General features: G+C 44.3%; 1 pseudogene; it reads right to left on the reverse strand.

The window, feature by feature from the left end:
* The window catches only part of LOC121843571, a 30,293-nt pseudogene extending 18,312 nt beyond the window's left edge, over positions 1-11,981 (reverse strand).
* Between the last annotated feature and the right edge of the window lie 8,807 nt (positions 11,982-20,788).

The following is a 20,788-nucleotide window of genomic DNA, read 5'->3' on the forward strand; positions in this document are numbered from 1 at the left end:
GCCAATCAGTCTAACCTGCAGGTTGACGATCGTCCCGAACTTGCTGAAGTGTTGGTTAAGCTTGGAGATGTTGTTGAGTCCCTGGGGGATCTGAAGGACCGACAGCTTGGTGTTTGACCCAAACGGAGCCTTCTGGTTCTGGTTCTGAGGGTTCTTGTTGTGGAACCCACCCTGGAGGTTCTGCTGGTTGAAGTTAGGTCTGACAGAACACATGGAGATTACCAGACACAGCTACCGTACTGCTTGTTGTTTACTAGGAACAGCTACCGTACTGCTTGTTGTTTACTAGGAACAGCTACCGTACTGCTTGTTGTTTACCAGACACAGCTACCGTACTGCTTGTTGTTTACTAGAACAGCTACCGTACTGCTTGTTGTTTACTAGGAACAGCTACCGTACTGCTTGTTGTTTACCAGACACAGCTACCGTACTGCTTGTTGTTTACTAGGCACAGCTACCGTACTGCTTGTTGTTTACCAGACACAGCTACCGTACTGCTTGTTGTTTACTAGGAACAGCTACCGTACTGCTTGTTGTTTACCAGACACAGCTACCGTACTGCTTGTTGTTTACCAGACACAGCTACCGTACTGCTTGTTGTTTACTAGGAACAGCTACCGTACTGCTTGTTGTTTACCAGACACAGCTACCGTACTGCTTGTTGTTACTAGACACAGCTACCGTACTGCTTGTTGTTTACCAGACACAGCTACCGTACTGCTTGTTGTTTACCAGACACAGCTACCGTACTGCTTGTTGTTTACCAGACACAGCTACCGTACTGCTTGTTGTTTACCAGACACAGCTACAGACACAGCTACCGTACTGCTTGTTGTTTACCAGACACAGCTACCGTACTGCTTGTTGTTTACCAGACACAGCTACCGTACTGCTTGTTGTTTACCAGACACAGCTACCGTACTGCTTGTTGTTTACCAGACACAGCTACCGTACTGCTTGTTGTTTACCAGACACAGCTACCGTACTGCTTGTTGTTTACCAGACACAGCTACCGTACTGCTTGTTGTTTACCAGACACAGCTACCGTACTGCTTGTTGTTTACCAGACACAGCTACCGTACTGCTTGTTGTTTACCAGACACAGCTACCGTACTGCTTGTTGTTTACCAGACACAGCTACCGTACTGCTTGTTGTTTACCAGACACAGCTACCGTACTGCTTGTTGTTTACCAGACACAGCTACCGTATTACCAGACACAGCTACCGTACTGCTTGTTGTTTACCAGACACAGCTACCGTACTGCTTGTTGTTTACCAGACACAGCTACCGTACTGCTTGTTGTTTACCAGACACAGCTACCGTACTGCTTGTTGTTTACCAGACACAGCTACCGTACTGCTTGTTGTTTACCAGACACAGCTACCGTACTGCTTGTTGTTTACCAGACACAGCTACCGTACTGCTTGTTGTTTACCAGACACAGCTACCGTACTGCTTGTTGTTTACAAGGTCCTTTGTGTAAAAAGGTTATTGACATGTTATACGAACTGAAAATCAAAAACAGGTGTATTACCTGTTGTGGTCTATGATGGTTTAATGTTCTGTCTGAACCCCCAGGTATATTACCTGTTGTGGTCTATGATGGTTTAATGTTCTGTCTGAACCCCCAGGTGTATTACCTGTTGTGGTCTATGATGGTTTAATGTTCTGTCTGAACCCCCAGGTGTATTACCTGTGGTGGTCTATGATGGTTTAATGTTCTGTCTGAACCCCCAGGTATATTACCTGTTGTGGTCTATGATGGTTTAATGTTCTGTCTGAACCCCCAGGTGTATTACCTGTTGTGGTCTATGATGGTTTAATGTTCTGTCTGAACCCCCAGGTGTATTACCTGTTGTGGTCTATGATGGTTTAATGTTCTGTCTGAACCCCCAGGTGTATTACCTGTTGTGGTCTATGATGGTTTAATGTTCTGTCTGAACCCCCAGGTATATTACCTGTTGTGGTCTATGATGGTTTAATGTTCTGTCTGAACCCCCAGGTATATTACCTGTTGTGGTCTATGATGGTTTAATGTTCTGTCTGAACCCCCAGGTATATTACCTGTTGTGGTCTATGATGGTTTAATGTTCTGTCTGAACCCCCAGGTGTATTACCTGTTGTGGTCTATGATGGTTTAATGTTCTGTCTGAACCCCCAGGTGTATTACCTGTTGTGGTCTATGATGGTTTAATGTTCTGTCTGAACCCCCAGGTTATTACCTGTTGTGGTCTATGATGGTTTAATGTTCTGTATGAACCCCCAGGTATATTACCTGTTGTGGTCTATGATGGTTTAATGTTCTGTCTGAACCCCCAGGTGTATTACCTGTTGTGGTCTATGATGGTTTAATGTTCTGTCTGAACCCCCAGGTATATTACCTGTTGTGGTCTATGATGGTTTAATGTTCTGTCTGAACCCCCAGGTGTATTACCTGTTGTGGTCTATGATGGTTTAATGTTCTGTCTGAACCCCCAGGTGTATTACCTGTTGTGGTCTATGATGGTTTAATGTTCTGTCTGAACCCCCAGGTGTATTACCTGTGGTGGTCTATGATGGTTTAATGTTCTGTCTGAACCCCCAGGTGTATTACCTGTTGTGGTCTATGATGGTTTAATGTTCTGTCTGAACCCCCAGGTATATTACCTGTTGTGGTCTGTGTCTCATGCCAAATCAACTGTCTCACGGTCTCAAGGTGTGTGTTCTTACTTGTCGGCCCAGGGTGTGTGTGTGTGTGTGTGTTCTTACTTGTCGGCCCAGGGTTTCTTGGGGAGCATTGCTCCGTGATGTGAGACAGCAGATCTCTTCCTGGTGGCCGAGTCCAGAACGATCCTCATTCTGTTGGGCATCTGATCTGGGAATTCATTAAACAACTATGTGACTGGACTGACTAGATCAGACGAGGCCTTGACCAGTCAGGATAGAGAATCAATCTCTCTCTCCCTCCCTCCTCCCCTCCTCCCTCTCCCTAATATAACAACACATTACAGTCCCACCTTCCACCTGAATCCACATCTAGACTGGTTGTGTTGAGGTACCTCTCCCTCCCTCCCTCCCTCTCTCCCTCCCTCTAATATAACACACATCTAGACTGGTGGTGTTTAGGTACCTCTGTCTCTCTCTCTCCCTCCCTCTAATATAACACACATCTAGACTGGTGGTGTTTAGGTACCTCTAATATCATCTCTCTCTCTCTCCCTCTAATATAACACACATCTAGACTGGTGGTGTTTAGGTACCTCTGTCTCTCTCTCTCCCTCCCTCTAATATAACACACATCTAGACTGGTGGTGTTTAGGTACCCCTCCCTCCCTCCCTCTAATATAACACACATCTAGACTGGTTGTGTTGAGGTACCTCTGTCTCTGTGAGGCAGGTCCTCCCCCATAGTCAGTCCTATGAGGTTGGGTCTCTGGGCGTTGACTCTGTGGCGATACACTGGTCTGGAGGTGTTGGTGAGGCTGGGATCCTCAGGGTTATACATGTCAGAGTCATACTGGCCTGGGAGAGAGACCACAACACAGACTTAATGAAGACAACAACAACAGAGACCACAACACAGACTAAATGAAGACAACAACAACAGAGACCACAACAGACTTAACGAAGACAATAACAACAACAACAGCGACCACAACACAGACTTAACGAAGACAATAACAACAGAGACTTGATAAAGAGACCACAACACAGACTTAACAACAACAACAGAGACAAAACATGTCTCCTTCCCCTCTGACAGAAACACAGGTTGGAGCAGTAGATAACTGAAGGCCACATTGTACAGCTGTTAAGAGGACTAAATGATTTGCTCAAGGGCACAACGGCAGGAGATTGCACCTAGTATGACACTTAAGACAACCCTCTTGTTTGTCAACACGCACACACAGCTCACACACACACAGTTCACACACAGCTCACACACACACACACACACAGCTCACACACACACACACACACACACACAGCTCACACACACACACACAGCTCACACACACACACACACACACAGCTCACACACAGCTCACACACACACACCTCACACACACACACACACACCTCACACACACACACACCTCACACACACCTCACACACACACACACACACACCACACACACACACACACACACCTCACACACACACACACACACCTACACACACACACCTCACACACACCTCACACACACACACACACCCCCCTACCTGGTGGGAAGAGAGGAGCCGGGGGCTGGGGGATGGAGGGTCGTGTCCCTGTGGTTACAATAGTGGGAACAGAGTTGGCGATGGAGCTAGGAGGGGCATCCATCCCTGATGCCTGGTGAGGGGGACCTGGGGGGTGGCACAGATTTAAATAAAACACTAGAATGGTTCCTGATCAAGATGGCCGCCATTAACACAACATTCTAGAACGATGCAAGTCTGACATCAACACACTCTGGTGAATTATAGTCTCTGTGGAGATCTTTATAAAGGTAAGGCGAACACCTGATTGGCTATGGTCGAAAGAAGCTCACCCTATAGGGAAGAGGGTTCCATTTGGAATGACAACACATGCGTCTCGAGCCACGGACTCGTTATGACAGACGGATTCACTGAATTCCTACCTGGTGGCAGGCTGGGCGGCAGGCCAGGCGGCAGGCCAGGCGGCAGGCTGCCTGTCAGGGGCACAGGGGGCGGAGGTTGACGGGAGGTGGGGTCAGAGAGGAGGAGGTCCTGGCGGGGGAGGTAGGCCGGGAGGGGGCTGGGCGACCCCCGGGATAGGGGGAGGGGCTTGGAACATGTTAGGTAGATTAACGTCCTCCACCACCACTGGATCGATACCGTGGTCGAACGGGCAAATGTCCCCGCGCATACAGAAGCCTTTCTCTGGAAGACAACACAATACGATATAGTAACACAGCTAGATACAGAAGCCTTTCTCAGGAAGACAACACAATACGATATAGTAACACAGCTAGAGGACAGTTAGATACAGAAGGCCTTTCTCAGGAAGACAACACAATACAGTATAGTAACACAGCTAGAGAACAGTTAGATACAGAAGGGCTTTCTCAGGAAGACAACACAATACGGTTTAATAACACAGTTAGATACAGAAGGCCTTTCTCAGGAAGACAACACAATACAGTATACTAACACAGCTAGAGGACAGCTAGATACAGAAGGCTTTCTCAGGAAGACAACACAATACGGTTTAGTAACACAGCTAGAGGACAGCTAGATACAGAAGGCTTTCTCAGGAAGACAACACAATACAGTATAGTAACACAGCTAGAGGACAGCTAGATACAGAAGGCTTTCTCAGGAAGACAACACAATACAGTATAGTAACACAGCTAGAGGACAGTTAGATACAGAAGCCTTTCTCAGGAAGACAACACAATACGATATAGTAACACAGTTAGATACAGAAGGCCTTTCTCAGGAAGACAACACAATACAGTATACTAACACAGCTAGATACAGAAGCCTTTCTCAGGAAGACAACACAATACGATATAGTAACACAGTTAGATACAGAAGGCCTTTCTCAGGAAGACAACACAATACAGTATACTAACACAGCTAGAGGACAGCTAGATACAGAAGGCTTTCTCAGGAAGACAAACACACGATATAGTAACACGGTTTAGTAACACAGCTAGAGGACAGCTAGATACAGAAGGCTTTCTCAGGAAGACAACACAATACAGTATACTAACACAGCTAGAGGACAGCTAGATACAGAAGGCTTTCTCAGGAAGACAACACAATACAGTATAGTAACACAGCTAGAGGACAGTTCGATACCATTATGTCTCCACACATGTTGTGACGGCCCTGAATTTTTCTGAACCGTCTCAGTGCAGCTCCTTCCAATAGGGCGCTTTCCCTTTAATTCCCAATTAAATAGCCAGCATCAGCTGCGCAAAAGTGGGGTTGTGATGGAGACGTGAATGAGGACGAGTTCAACCCTCAGTTCCCGACGCTTCTCTATTCCGTTGGTTTTGTTGACGTTAAACGTGTGTTTTGTAGCCTAAGAGAGTTTACCCAGGATCGGATCCACTCTTTGTGTCCATGGACTACACCTCTCCGTTCTTCGAGAGGCCTTTCTCCGCTGGCGATCTATTGGCGGATTGGATTGTCTGACTGACCGACTGACTACAACCTTTTTGTATACGGTATTTCATTTGTTTTGATGTGAGGTATACTGTGATGATTTATGTAGTTAGATGTAGTTGAGGACTTTAAGAGTAAGAGTTGATACGCTTTAAAGTTCTGTGGTAAAATAATTGTGATATTGATGGTATGTTTAATACTGGGTTTACGCTACACGGAATGAACGGACAAACATTGCGTGACAAAAGTCACTTGAGTTCACTGAACTCCTTTACCGGGCTGGACTCCGAGGTACAGGACATTTCTGGAGGAACCAGAACTCATTGTGTTATATTATTATATGTGTGTGTAATCATTGATGTTGCTAATACAACCCACGCAAAATAATATTGTTGTTTTGAAGTTATTTCCAATGTTTTAAGGGTTTATGGAAAGTTTATTTCCATCCTGACTTTTACATAAGTCCTTTGTATTGGTGTAGACTTGACAGACTCATTCCCACCCAAACTAAAAGGAGAAACCAATGTTTTCTCTGGTAGGCACAACCTACCTGGCACCCCTATAAATAATAACCTCAAGTCAAAACCGTTACAATACAGAACAACCCGTTGTGAAGAAGCACAACGAGAGGACAGTTCGAAAACAAAAAGGCCTTTTTCAGGAACAACAGACAGAAAAATAAAAATAAAATCACTCCAAACATTCTCCTTCTCGGTCATACGTCATCCCGGGCCACTAAAAGACAGTCTCAAGTGTAAAAACAAACAAACAAAAACACATCTCAGGCATGTCAACTTCCTTCCTGCTTACCGTCGTAGTCACGGCAACGTTTCCTCTGCGGCGGAAGGGGCCGGTCCAGTGACTGATCCGGGTGGAAGTCCGACCAGCTGTCCGTCACCGAGGCGATGCTGTTGCTGTGGTTACCTTGAGGGGCGATCACCGTGATGGTGCTGCTGAGGGTCGGCACGGGGAACGTGGCGGTTGCCGCGGGGATCGGCAGGAGGCCTTCACCAGCTCCAACCTCCGTCCCCCGGTCTCCTCGATCGGGCTCGTACTTTGACCTCCCAGCATCCCGCTCTGTGATCAGAAGGATAAGGGCAGGAAGCAGGAAACAGTCATGATATCTAGAGCAGGCGTAGAGCCGTTGGATGTGCATGCTTTTGTTCCAACCCAACACTAGTCTAACAGCCAGACATACTGACTTTCAAAATGAATCAACCAATCATAGTCTTCCGTCTAAACCAGGAACATAAACCTGCACACAACCAGAGTTGTTCTGTCGGTCTCCCCTCTCACCTCTGCTCCTGGAGTGGCTCCTGCTGTGGCTCCTGCTACTGCGGTCTCGGTCTCTCTCCCGGTCCCTGGCCCGGTCCTTGCTCCTGCTCCTACTGCGGCTGTAGCTACGGCCCCTCCTCCGGTTGTAACGGTCCCGGTACGAGTCCCGTCTCGGGGGATACGGTCGTAATCGTTCCGTTTCCTGGTACGGTCGTCCCTTTTACGGTCATCCCCTCGTCTGAAAAATGACAGAGAAGGGGAGGAGGGGGAGGGGAAGACAGAGGAGGAAGAGAGAGAGAGGAAGGAGAGAGGAGAGGGAGGGAGGAGGGGAGGAGAGAGAGGAGAGAAGGAGGGAGAGCAGAGGAGGAAGAGGAGAGGAGAGAGAGGAGGCAGGGAGAGGAGGGAGGGAGAGGAGGGGAGGAGGAAGAGAGGAGAAGGAAGGAGAGGAGAGAGGAGAAGGAAGAGAGAGGCAGGGAGAGGAGGGAGGAGAGGAGGGGAGGAGGAAGAGAGGAGAAGGAAGAGAGAGGAGGCAGGGAGAGGAGGGAGGGAGAGGAGGGGAGGAGGAAGAGAGGAGAAGGAAGAGAGAGGAGGCAGAGAGAGGAGGGGGAGAGGAGGGGGGAGGAGGAAGAGAGGAGAGGGAGGGAGAGCAGAGGGGAGGGAGGAGGGGAGAGAGAGAGAGGGGGGGGGAGAGAGGAGGGAGAGGGGAGAGAGAGGGAGGAGGGAGAGAGGGGAGGAGAAAAGAGGGAAAGAGGAGGCAGAATAAAGTCACTAAGCAGACATCCCATTGAACAGAGACAGGAGCATTTATGGATCAGTCTCAAATAGCACCCTATACACTATATAGTGTACTACTATTGACCAGGTCCAGTAGAGTAATTTAATAGGGAACTATGTCCCTCACCTGTTGTCTCTGGGGGCTGTAGGTCACACTGACCTGCTGTCTCTACTGTAGGTCACACTGACCTGCTGTCTCTACTGTAGGTCACACTGACCTGCTGTCTCTACTGTAGTTCACACTGTCTCTACTGTAGGTCCCACTGACCTGCTGTCTCTACTGTAGATCACACTGACCTGCTGTCTCTACTGTAGTTCCCACTGACCTGCTGTCTCTCTCACTGACCTGCTGTCTCTACTGTAGTTCCCACTGACCTGCTGTCTCTACTGTAGTTCCCACTGACCTGCTGTCTCTACTGTAGTTCTGACCTGCTGTCTCACTGCTGTCTCTACTGTGACCTGCTGTCTCTACTGTAGGTCACACTGAGTTACCCACTGACCTGCTGTACTGTAGGTCACACTGACCTGCTGTAGTTCCCACTGACCTGCTGTCTCTACTGTAGTCCACACTGACCTGCTGTCTCTACTGTAGTTCCCACTGACCTGCTGTCTCTACTGTAGTTCCCACTGACCTGCTGTCTCTACTGTAGTTCCACTGACCTGCTGTCTCTACTGTAGTCACACTCCACTGACCTGCTGTCTCTACTGTCACACTGAGTCTCTACTGTAGGTCACACTGACCTGCTGGTTCCCACTGACCTGCTGTCTCTACTGTAGGTCACACTGACCTGGGGGCTGTAGATCACTCTGACCCTGGAGAACTCTCTTGTCCCGGTCCTCCTCGCGACTTGGCTGGAAAACACAAGTTTGAACTAAGATCCTGAAAGTTTCACTAGATGAACTACATTGATCTCATCCTGTGTACAAATAACCCCACTTCCTGATTACAAAGAATACTATTGGACAATAGATCTCTACTGTCAGACTGTGGTGTGTAACTTTTCATGCCAATTCTGCGGAGGCACTAAAACTCTACCACAGCGGTTTCCTGTAGCATCACTGTTAAAGGAAACATTCATTTTAAGTGTTGGTGCCTGTTCAACATGACTCAACCAGTCACCTCATCTTTCCTCTGGTCGTCTTTGTCCGTCCTGGTCAGGTGTCCCTCCGCTTTGCCCGCGGAACCTGGCTGATGGTCCTGCTGAGGTAGGTAGCTTTTGGAGTTGACCTGGCGGCTTCAAAGAGTCTATCGACAAAGGTCTGCGTCTCTGGGAGAAGACGGGAATAGGGAACGAGGGGTGGTTGATGAGGTGAGGAGGGCAAGGGCATGAATAGTGGGGCCGACACCGACACATTAGGTAACTAATGAGTATCAGTCACTGTGTATAGTTCCAAATGGAACACTATTACCAATTTAGTGCACTACTTTAGACCAGGGCTCTATAGAACCCTATTCCCTATATAGTGCACTACTTTAGACCAGAACCCTATTCCCTATATAGTGCACTACTTTAGACCAGAGTCCTATAGAACCCTATTCCCTATATAGTGCACTACTTTAGACCAGGGCCCTATAGAACCCTATTCCCTATATATAGTGCCCTACTTTAGACCAGAGCCCTATAGAACCCTATTCCCTATATAGTGCACTACTTTAGACCAGAACCCTATTCCCTATATAGTGCACTACTTTAGACCAGAGCCCAATAGAACCCTATTCCCTATATAGTGCCCTACTTTAGACCAGAGCCCTATAGAACCCTATTCCCTATATAGTGCACTACTTTAGACCAGAACCCTATTCCCTATATAGTGCACTACTTTAGACCAGAGCCCAATAGAACCCTATTCCCTATATAGTGCACTACTTTAGACCAGGACCCTATAGAACCCTATTCCCTATATAGTGCACTACTTTAGACCAGAGCCCTATAGAACCCTATTCCCTATATAGTGCACTACTTTAGACCAGAGCCCTATAGAACCCTACTCCCTATAGTGCACTACTTTAGACCAGAGCCCTATAGAACCCTATTCCCTATATATAGTGCACTACTTTAGACCAGAGCCCTATAGAACCCTATTCCCTATATAGTGCACTACTTTAGACCAGAGCCCTATAGAACCCTATTCCCTATATAGTGCACTACTTTAGACCAGAGCCCTATAGAACCCTATTCCCTATATAGTGCACTACTTTAGACCAGGGCCCAATAGAACCCTATTCCCTATATATAGTGCCCTACTTTAGACCAGAGCCCTATAGAACCCTATTCCCTATATATAGTGCACTACTTTAGACCAGAGCCCTATAGAACCCTATTCCCTATATATAGTGCACTACTTTAGACCAGAGCCCTATAGAACCCTATTCCCTATATATAGTGCACTACTTTAGACCAGAGCCCTATAGAACCACATTCCCTATGTAGTGCACTAGTTTATAGAACCCTACCAGGGCCCTATAGAACCCTATTCCCTATATAGTGCACTACTTTAGACCAGAGCCCTATAGAACCCTATTAGAACCCTATTCCCTACATAGTGCACTACTTTAGACCAGAGCCCTATAGAACCCTATTCCCTATTTAGTGCACTACTTTAGACCAGAGCCCTATAGAACCCTATTCCCTATATAGTGCACTACTTTAGACCAGAGCCCTATAGAACCCTATTCCCTATATAGTGCACTACTTTAGACCAGGGCCCTATAGAACCCTATTCCCTATATAGTGCACTACTTTAGACCAGAGCCCTATAGAACCCTATTCCCTATATATAGTGCACTACTTTAGACCGAAGTAACGCACTATAAAAAGAGAATAGGATTCAGTCACAGTCAGTCAAAAAGTACCACTGATTTTCTTCGACTTTGGAGGCAGATGAGGACAAAACGCCCAACACCACCACCACTTGTTGTCACAACTATAAAACATGTGTTTCAATAAGTTTCGTGTACCTTTCTGTAGAAACACGTCCAACTGGTCGACGCACAGGGCTTTGAGTTCCGTCTCGCTCTTGTCCTTCTTCACCAAGGCAACCACGTATTTAGCGAGAGCAGATGGATCTGCATCACAACTGGACCAGGAGATAAGTGTCAACACAAACACACCGTTAGCCATGCTAACTCTAGCTAAACAACAACAACAACAACAACAACAACAACAACAATATATCCTTACCATACCAAGAAGACCAATCGATTACAAGATAACAGACAATTTCTCAACTATAAAACTGCCTATTTTGTTTTTTAAATATCTTAAGCCACATGATATAAACATTAAACTAGCTAAGTCAAGTTAGCATCCAAATGATACTAGCCTTGTCTTCAGTCATGTTGTTGCATCTTGATGCTGGCGTGCTAATGTTGCTAAACGTTAGCCGTCTAAGTTTAGCTACTTACATCGGTTCGAGGGTTTTAAAAAGCCACGTTTTCAATGAATCTAGGTTTTCAATAATCATTTTTTTTTTCCAGACACCGGTTAACTTCTCTTCCACTCGGTGGCCAGGGTTAATAATCCCTCGGTAATGTTTCTTTATGACAAAATACTGTATGTCCAAAGGCAAGAAGTCATCAAGCTAACATTAGCTGTTAGTTACCGCCTTCTCTCTCTTATTAAACCTGCATGGCTTTTCAACACTAAAAAAAGACCAACGACTTGGTTGAAAAAGATAACTAGATTGTCTTGAGTGTGTTTCTTGCTTTATAAATTCTTGCAAATACAAAGAGGAGGGGAGGAAGACAATTTTGTTCACTGTAAACTATTCCCTCAACTAGTTTGAATGTTCAGGCAGTGCAGGCCTTCCCTCATTGCAAATAAATGGAGAATATTTACTTCCGGGGAACTCTCGCTGGCAGATATCGCGAGAATTGATATGTCACGTTGGAACTTGGCGTATTTGGTATTTATTAGGATGCCCAAAGAGCCGCTGCAATAGCATCAGCTGCTCCTCCTGGGGTCCACACGAAACATGACACAATATATAGTACAGAACATTATTAGTCAAGGACTGAAATACAGACATTTAAAATGTCACACACAGCCTCCATATCAGTACATACACACAATATCTAGGTCTTATACATAGTACAGTGCACTTTACAATACAAAATGGCGGTGTCTCTTCACAGTCACCTTTGTGCAGTAAGGTGTTATTTTATGTTTTTTTTAACTGGTTGTATTGCTTGTTGAATTACTTGGAGTGGCAGAGAGTTCCATGTAGTCATGGCTCTATTTAATACTGTGTGTTTCCCAGCCTCTGTTCTGGACCTGGGGACTGGGAAGAGAACCTCTGGTTGTTTCTCTTGTGTTGTACCGATGAGTGATCTGAACTGTGTTGCCAACTGCTTGAGCAGACAGTTCGGTACCTTCAACACATCAACACCTCACACAAAGACCAATAGTGATGCAGACAACACATCAACACCTCAATACCTCACACAAAGACCAATAGTGATGCAGTCAATCTCTCCACAACGTTTTTAGCCAGGAGAGACTGACATGCCTGTTACTGACACTTGCCTTCCATGTACATCTAAGTGTGACACGTGCTGCTTTGTTCCGGACCAACTGCAATTCACCTATGTCCAGGTGTGACAAAACTAGGGCCTGTAGGACCTGTCTGGTGGAATGAGATGTCAAGAAGACAGAGCAACGGCCTAACATGGACAGACCTCTTCCCATTTTACCAACCATTGAATCTATATGTTTTGGCCATGACAGCTTGGTATCTACGGTAACACCCAGCAGTTTAGTCTCCTCAACTTGCTCAATAGCCACATTATTCAATAATAGATCTAAATTAGGTTTAGTGTTGAGCGAGGGATTTGTTCCAAAAATTATGCTTATACTTTAAAAATATATATATATCTGGCACCAGCCTATTGCTAGTTACCTGTTCTAAAACTGACTGGAGCTCTATGTTAAGGTTGTCAGTTATTTATTTGAGTCAATGAACAAGCCATCTGCCTCAATAGTCAGCTCAGATGTTCATTGAGGTAGATGGCTTCAATGAAAGCCATCTCAAATAAATCAATGACAACCAACTTCAATGAACAAGCCATCTACCTCAATGAACAAGCCATCTACCTCAATGAACAAGCCATATACCTCAATGAACAAGCCATCCCTCAATGAACAAGCTCAATCTACCTCAATGAACAAGCCATCTACCTCAATGAACAAGCCATCTACCTCAATGAACAAGCCATGAACAAGCCATACCTCAATGAACAAGCCATCTCCCTCAATGTCTCAATGAACAAGCCATCTGAACAAGCCACCTCAATGAACAAGCCATCTACCTCAATGAACAAGCCATCTGCCTCAATGAACAAGCCATCTGCCTGAACAATTTCCTCAATGAACAAGCCATCTACCTCAATGAACAAGCCATCTACCTCAATGAACAAGCCATCTACCTCAATGAACAATCCATATACCTCAATGAACAAGCCATCTGCCTCAATGAACAAGCCATCTGCCTCAATGAACAAGCCATCTACCTCAATGAACAAGCCATATACCTCAATGAACAAGCCATCTGTCTCAATGAACAAGCCATCTGCCTCAATGAACAAGCCATATACCTCAATGAACAAATCAAATCAAATTTTATTTGTCACATGAACACATGGTTAGCAGATGTTACATGCCAGTGTAGCGAAATGAACTTGTGCTTCTAGTTCAATGAACAATGCAGTAATAATGAACAAGTAATCTAATAACAATTCCAAAACTACTGTCTTATACACAGTGTAAGGGGATAAAGAATATGTACATAAAGATATATGAATGAGTGATGGTACAGAGCAGCATAGGCAAGATACAGTAGATGGTATGAACAGTATATACATATGAGATGAGTATGTAAACAAAGTGGCATAGTTAAAGTGGCTAGTGATACATGTATTACATAAGGATGCAGTAGATGATATAGATTACACAGATCCACAAAGAATTTGAAAACAAAGCCATTTTGAAAAACTCCCAATATCTACTGGGTGAAATTCCACAGTGTGCCATCAAAGCAGCAAGATTTGTGACCTGTTGCCACGAGAAAAGGGCAACCAGTGAAGAACACACACCATTGTAAATACAACCCATATCTATGCTTATTTATTTTATCTTGTGTCCTTTACCATTTGTACATTGTCAAAACACTGTATATATATATATATATTTAATATGACATTTGTCATGTCTTTATTGTTTTGAAACTTCTGTATGTGTGATGTCTACTGTTAATTTTTATTGTTTATTTCACTTTATATATTATCTACCTCACTTGCTTTGGCAATGTTAACACATGCCAATAAAGCCCTTGAATTGAATTGAATTGAGTACAGTATATACGTATACATATGAGATCAATAATGTAGGGTATGTAAACATTATATTAGGTAGCATTGTTTAAAGTGGCTAGTCAATATATTTTACATCATTTCCCATCAATTCCCATTATTAAAGTGGAAGTTGAGTCATGTCATTGACAGTGAACAGCAGCCACTCAATGTTAGTGGTGGCTGTTTAACAGTCTGATGGCCTTGAGATAGAAGATAGACCTAATTTAGATCTATTATTGAATAATGTGGCTATTGAGCAAGCCATCTGAGCCTCAAGACTAAACTGCTGGGTGAACAAATCAAATCAAGCTGTCATGGCCAAAACATATAGATTCAATGGATGTTAAAATGGGAAGAGGTCTGTCCATGTTAGGCCAATGCTCTGTCTTCTTGACATCTCATTCCACCAAACAGGTCCTACACAGGTAAGGGGATAAAGAATTTGTCACACCTACAAGGTGAATTGCAATGAGTGATGGAACAAAGCAGCACGTGTCAGACTTAGATGTACATGGAAGGCAAGTGTCAGTATACAGGCATGTCAGTCTCTCCTGTAAAAACGTTGTAAAGTGGCTTGACTGTATACTATTGGTCTTTGTGTGATGTGTTGAGGTTTTGAACTGTCTGCTCAAAGCAGTTGAAAACAAGTTCAGATTTTCATCAGTACAACACAAGAGAAACAACCTCAGGTTAACACATGTTCTCTTCCCAGTCCCCAGGTCCAGAACAGAGGCTGAAGAAAAACACAGTATTAAATACAAGCCATGACTACATGGAATCTCTCTGCCACTCCAAGTAATTCAACAAGCAATACAACCAGTTAAAAAAAAACATAAAATAACACCTTACTATAATATGACATTTGACACCGCCATTTTGTTTTGAAAGTTCTGTACTGTGTATAAGACCTAATTTTATTGTTTATGTACTGATATGGAGGCTCACTTGTGTGACATTTTAAATGTCTGCCATTTCAGTCCTTGACTAATAATGTTATGTACTATATATTGTGTCATGTTTATGTAAACATTATAGGAGGAGCATTGTTTGCAGTGGCTCTTTGGGCATCCTAATAAATACCAAATTCGCCATTATTAAACGTGGCTGGAGTTGATCAATTCTCGCGATATCTGCCACTCAATGAGTTGGAAGTAAATATTCTCCATTTATTTGCAATGAGGGAAGGCCTGCACAGCCTGAACATTCAAACTAGTTGAGGGAATGTAACAAGCCGAATTGTCCTTCAGGCCTCCTGAGTTTACAGTGAACAAAATTGTCTTCCTGATGATCTTTATGGCCCCTCCTCTTTGTATTTGCAAGAATTTATAAAGCAAGAAACACACCCTCAAGACAATCTAGTTATCGGTTTTTTCAACCAAGTCAGTTGTCTTTTTACCAGTGTTGAAAAGCCATGCAGGTTTAATAAGAGAGAGAGTTTGTGAGTGCTTTTAACAGCTAATGTTCAGCTTGATGACTTCTTGCCTCTTCACATACAGTATCTTTGTCATGAACAAACATTGTCTGAGGGATGAGGAACTTAAAACCTATCTGCCTCAATGAACAAGCCATCTAACCGGTGTCAATGAACAAGCCATCTATTCAAAACCAAGCCATCTTCATTGAAAAGCCATCTACCTCAAAACAAGCCATCTGAACCTCAATGAACAAGCCATCTGCCTCAACGTTTAGAACAAGCACATCAGCCTCAGATGCAACAAGCCATCTGCCTCAATGAACGAGGCCATCTATCATTTGGATGCAAGCCATCTGCCTCAATGTTTAATGCCATCTATATCAATGAACAAGGCTGAACAAGCCATCTATTTCAATGAACAAAATAGCCATCTACCTCAATGAGAAACAAGCCATCTACCTTATCTACCTCAATGAACAAGCCATCTGAACAATGAACAAGCCATCTGCCTCAATGAACAAGCCATCTGCCTCAATGAACAAGCCATCTGCCTCAATGAACAAGCCATCTGCCTCAATGAACAAGCCATCTGCCTCAATGAACAAGCCATCTGCCTCAATGAACAAGCCATGTTAATGTTTGCTGTGTCTGCTGTGTTGTCAGACTGATTTTCTATTCCCTTTGCCTCGTCCCACTCAGCCATACCGATTATTTATTATTACGATCAATACTCAAGGATTTTAATACTTTTTGTGTGTGGGGGGGGGGGTAAAAACGGACCCTTTCTTTATATGAAGTAACAGAAGGGGGAAACCCGGTGATCACACGGCTACATGGGCAGGAAACCCGGTGATCACACGGCTACATGGGCAGGAAACCCGGTGATCACACGGCTACATGGGCAGGAAACCAGGTGATCACACGGCTACATGGGCACGGCTACATGGGCAGGAAACCAGGTGATCACACGGCTACATGGGCAGGAAACCAGGTGATCACACGGCTACATGGGCAGGAAACCAGGTGATCACACGGGTGATCACACGGCTACATGGGCAGGAAACCAGGTGATCACACGGCTACATGGGCAGGAAACCCGGTGATCACATGGCTACATGGGCAGGAAACCCGGTGATCACACGGCTACATGGGCAGGAAACCCATGGTGATCACACGGCTACATGGGCAGGAAACCCAGTGTGCTACATGGGCAGGAAACCCAGTGATCACACGGCTACATGGACAGAAGAAACATCCAAACAGTCCAGACTGAACAGATGCTAATCACTAATCACTTCAGATGCAGCGAGACAGAAGCATGCAGCCCACGTGAAGACTTCCCAGAATTCATGGCAAAATACGCCTTATTTACACCCCTGACACCTACTCCAAGTAAGAGCCCTCCTACCAAATACAGGGCAGCATCGCATTGCTCTGCCGACCGCTGACATTCTCAAGGCTATCTTTAAGAAACTGGCCATCATTGAAAATATAACAGAGACGACCACCAAATCAACGGAGTCTCTCTCTGCCAATGTGCAGCAGCTCCCTCGACCACGTGGTCCTACTCTTTGTAAAAGTCCAATCAAAACGATCAAAGGCACAAGGTGAGACCCAGATGCAGACACAGGAGGCAGATGGTTGGAGTCTTACAATGTTTATTCATCCAATAGGAGTAGGAGGAGGCAAGAGAACGGTCGTGGACAGACAAACAGGACAAAACCAGAGTCCAGGAGGTACAGAGTGGCAGACAGGCAGAATGGTCAGACAGGCTCGTGGTCAGGCAGGCAGAATGGTCAGACAGGCAGAATGGTCAGGCAGGCAGAATGGTCAGGCAGGCAGAATGGTCAGGCAGGCGGGTACAGAGTCCAGAAACAGGCAAGGTTCAAAACCCGGGAGGACTAGAAAAAGGAGAAGGCAAAAAGCAAGAAAGCAGGAAAAATGCTGGTTGACTTGGAAACATACAAGACTAACTAGCACAGAGAGACAGGAACCACAGGGATAAATACACAGAAGGACAGGAAACACAGGGATAAATACACAGAGAGACAGGAAACACAGGGATAAATACACAGAGAGACAGGAAACACAGGGATAAATACACTGGTACAGAGAGACAGGAAACACAGGGATAAATACACTGGCACAGAGAGACAGGAAACACAGGGATAAATACACTGGTACAGAGAGACAGGAAACACAGGGATAAATACACTGGCACAGAGAGACAGGAAACACAGGGATAAATACACTGGTACAGAGAGACAGGAAACACAGGGATAAATACACTGACACAGAGAGACAGGAAACACAGGGATAAATACACTGACACAGAGAGACAGGAAACACAGGGATAAATACACTGGTACAGAGAGACAGGAAACACAGGGATAAATACACTGATACAGGAGACAGGAAACACAGGGATAAATACACTGGCACAGAGAGACAGGAAACACAGGGATAAATACACTGACACAGAGAGACAGGAAACACAGGGATAAATACACAGAGAGACAGGAAACACAGGGATAAATACACAGAGAGACAGGAAACACAGGGACAAATACACTGGTACAGAGAGACAGGAAACACAGGGATAAATACACTGATACAGAGAGACAGGAACCACAGGGATAAATACACAGAAGGACAGGAAACACAGGGATAAATACACAGAGAGACAGGAAACACAGGGATAAATACACAGAGAGACAGGAAACACAGGGATAAATACACAGAAGGACAGGAAACACAGGGATAAATACACAGAGAGACAGGAAACACAGGGATAAATACACTGGTACAGAGAGACAGGAAACACAGGGATAAATACACTGATACAGAGAGACAGGAAACACAGGGATAAATACACACAGAGAGACAGGAAACACAGGGATAAATACACTGGTACAGAGAGACAGGAAACACAGGGATAAATACACTGGTACAGAGAGACAGGAAACACAGGGATAAATACACTGGTACAGAGAGACAGGAAACACAGGGATAAATACACTGGTACAGAGAGACAGGAAACACAGGGACAAATACACTGGTACAGAGATACAGGAAACACAGGGATAAATACACAGAGAGACAGGAAACACAGGGATAAATGCACTGGTACAGAGAGACAGGAAACACAGGGATAAATACACTGGTACAGAGAGACAGGAAACACAGGGATAAATACACTGATACAGGAGACAGGAAACACAGGGATAAATACACTGGCACAGAGAGACAGAAAACACAGGGATAAATACACTGGTACAGAGAGACAGGGAACACAGGGATAAATACACTGGTACAAAGAGACTGGAAACACAGGGATATATACACTGGCAGAGAGATAAAGGAAACACAGGGATAAATACACTGACACAGAGAGACAGGAAACACAGGGATAAATACACTGGGGAAAATAAGCGACACCTGGAGGGGGTGGAGACAATCACAAGGACAGGTGAAACAGATCAGGCAGAAAACACTGAGTTAGATGAATTAATCTCGAGTCATAAAGGCGATTGTAATTTTTAGATTTACCCAGTTTAAACACAGGTTTGTGAAATGTGAAAACTGGTTTATCATATCGATCACAACTTCTTCTATTTCAGGTTGTCCAGGTGTTTCTCTAGGCTCAGGGTTTTCTTACCAGCTACCTAGCTTACTAGTTCAACTAGTTAACCAGTTATTCACTACCTAGCTTACTAGTTCAACTAGTTAACCAGTTATTCACTACCTAGCTTAGGGTTAAACTAGTTAACCAGTTATTCACTACCTAGTTCAACTAGTTAACCAGTTATTCACTACCTAGCTTACTAGTTCAACTAGTTAACCAGTTATTCACTACCTAGCTTACTAGTTCAACTAGTTAACCAGTTATTCACTACCTAGCTTACTAGTTCAACTAGTTAACCAGTTATTCACTACCTAGCTTACTAGTTCAACTAGTTAACCAGTTATTCACTACCTAGCTTACTAGTTCAACTAGTTAACCAGTTATTCACTACCTAGCTTACTAGTTCAACTAGTTAACCAGTTATTCACTACCTAGCTTACTAGTTCAACTAGTTAACCAGTTATTCACTACCTAGTTCAACCAGTTAACCAGTTATTCACTACCTAGTTTACTAGTTCAACTAGTTAACCAGTTATTCACTACCTAGCTTACTAGTTCAACTAGTTAACCAGTTATTCACTACCTAGCTTACAAGTTCAACTAGTTAACCAGTTATTCACTACCTAGCTTACTAGTTCAACTAGTTAACCAGTTATTCAATACCTAGCTTACTAGTTCAACTAGTTAACCAGTTAATTACTACCTAGCTTACTAGTTGAACTAGTTAACCAGTTATTCACTACCTAGTTCAACCAGTTAACCAGTTATTCACTACCTAGCTTACTAGTTCAACTAGTTAACCAGTTATTCACTACCTAGCTTACTAGTTCAACTAGTTAACCAGTTATTCACTACCTAGCTTACAAGTTCAACTAGTTAACCAGTTATTCACTACCTAGCTTACTAGTTTAACTAGTTAACCAGTTATTCACTACCTAGCTTACAAGTTCAACTAGTTAACCAGTTATTCACTACCTAGCTTACTAGTTCAACTAGTTAACCAGTTATTCACTACCTAGCTTACTAGTTTAACTAGTTAACCAGTTATTCACTACCTAGCTTACAAGTTCAACTAGTTAACCAGTTATTCACTACCTAGTTCAACTAGTTAACCAGTTATTCACTACCTAGTTCAACCAGTTAACCAGTTATTCACTACCTAGTTCAACCAGTTAACCAGTTAATTACTACCTAGCTTACTAGTTGAACTAGTTAACCAGTTATTCACTACCTAGTTCAACCAGTTAAC

The sequence above is a fragment of the Oncorhynchus tshawytscha genome, unplaced genomic scaffold (assembly GCF_018296145.1).
Source record: "Oncorhynchus tshawytscha isolate Ot180627B unplaced genomic scaffold, Otsh_v2.0 Un_contig_7326_pilon_pilon, whole genome shotgun sequence".
Lineage (NCBI taxonomy): Eukaryota > Metazoa > Chordata > Actinopteri > Salmoniformes > Salmonidae > Oncorhynchus > Oncorhynchus tshawytscha.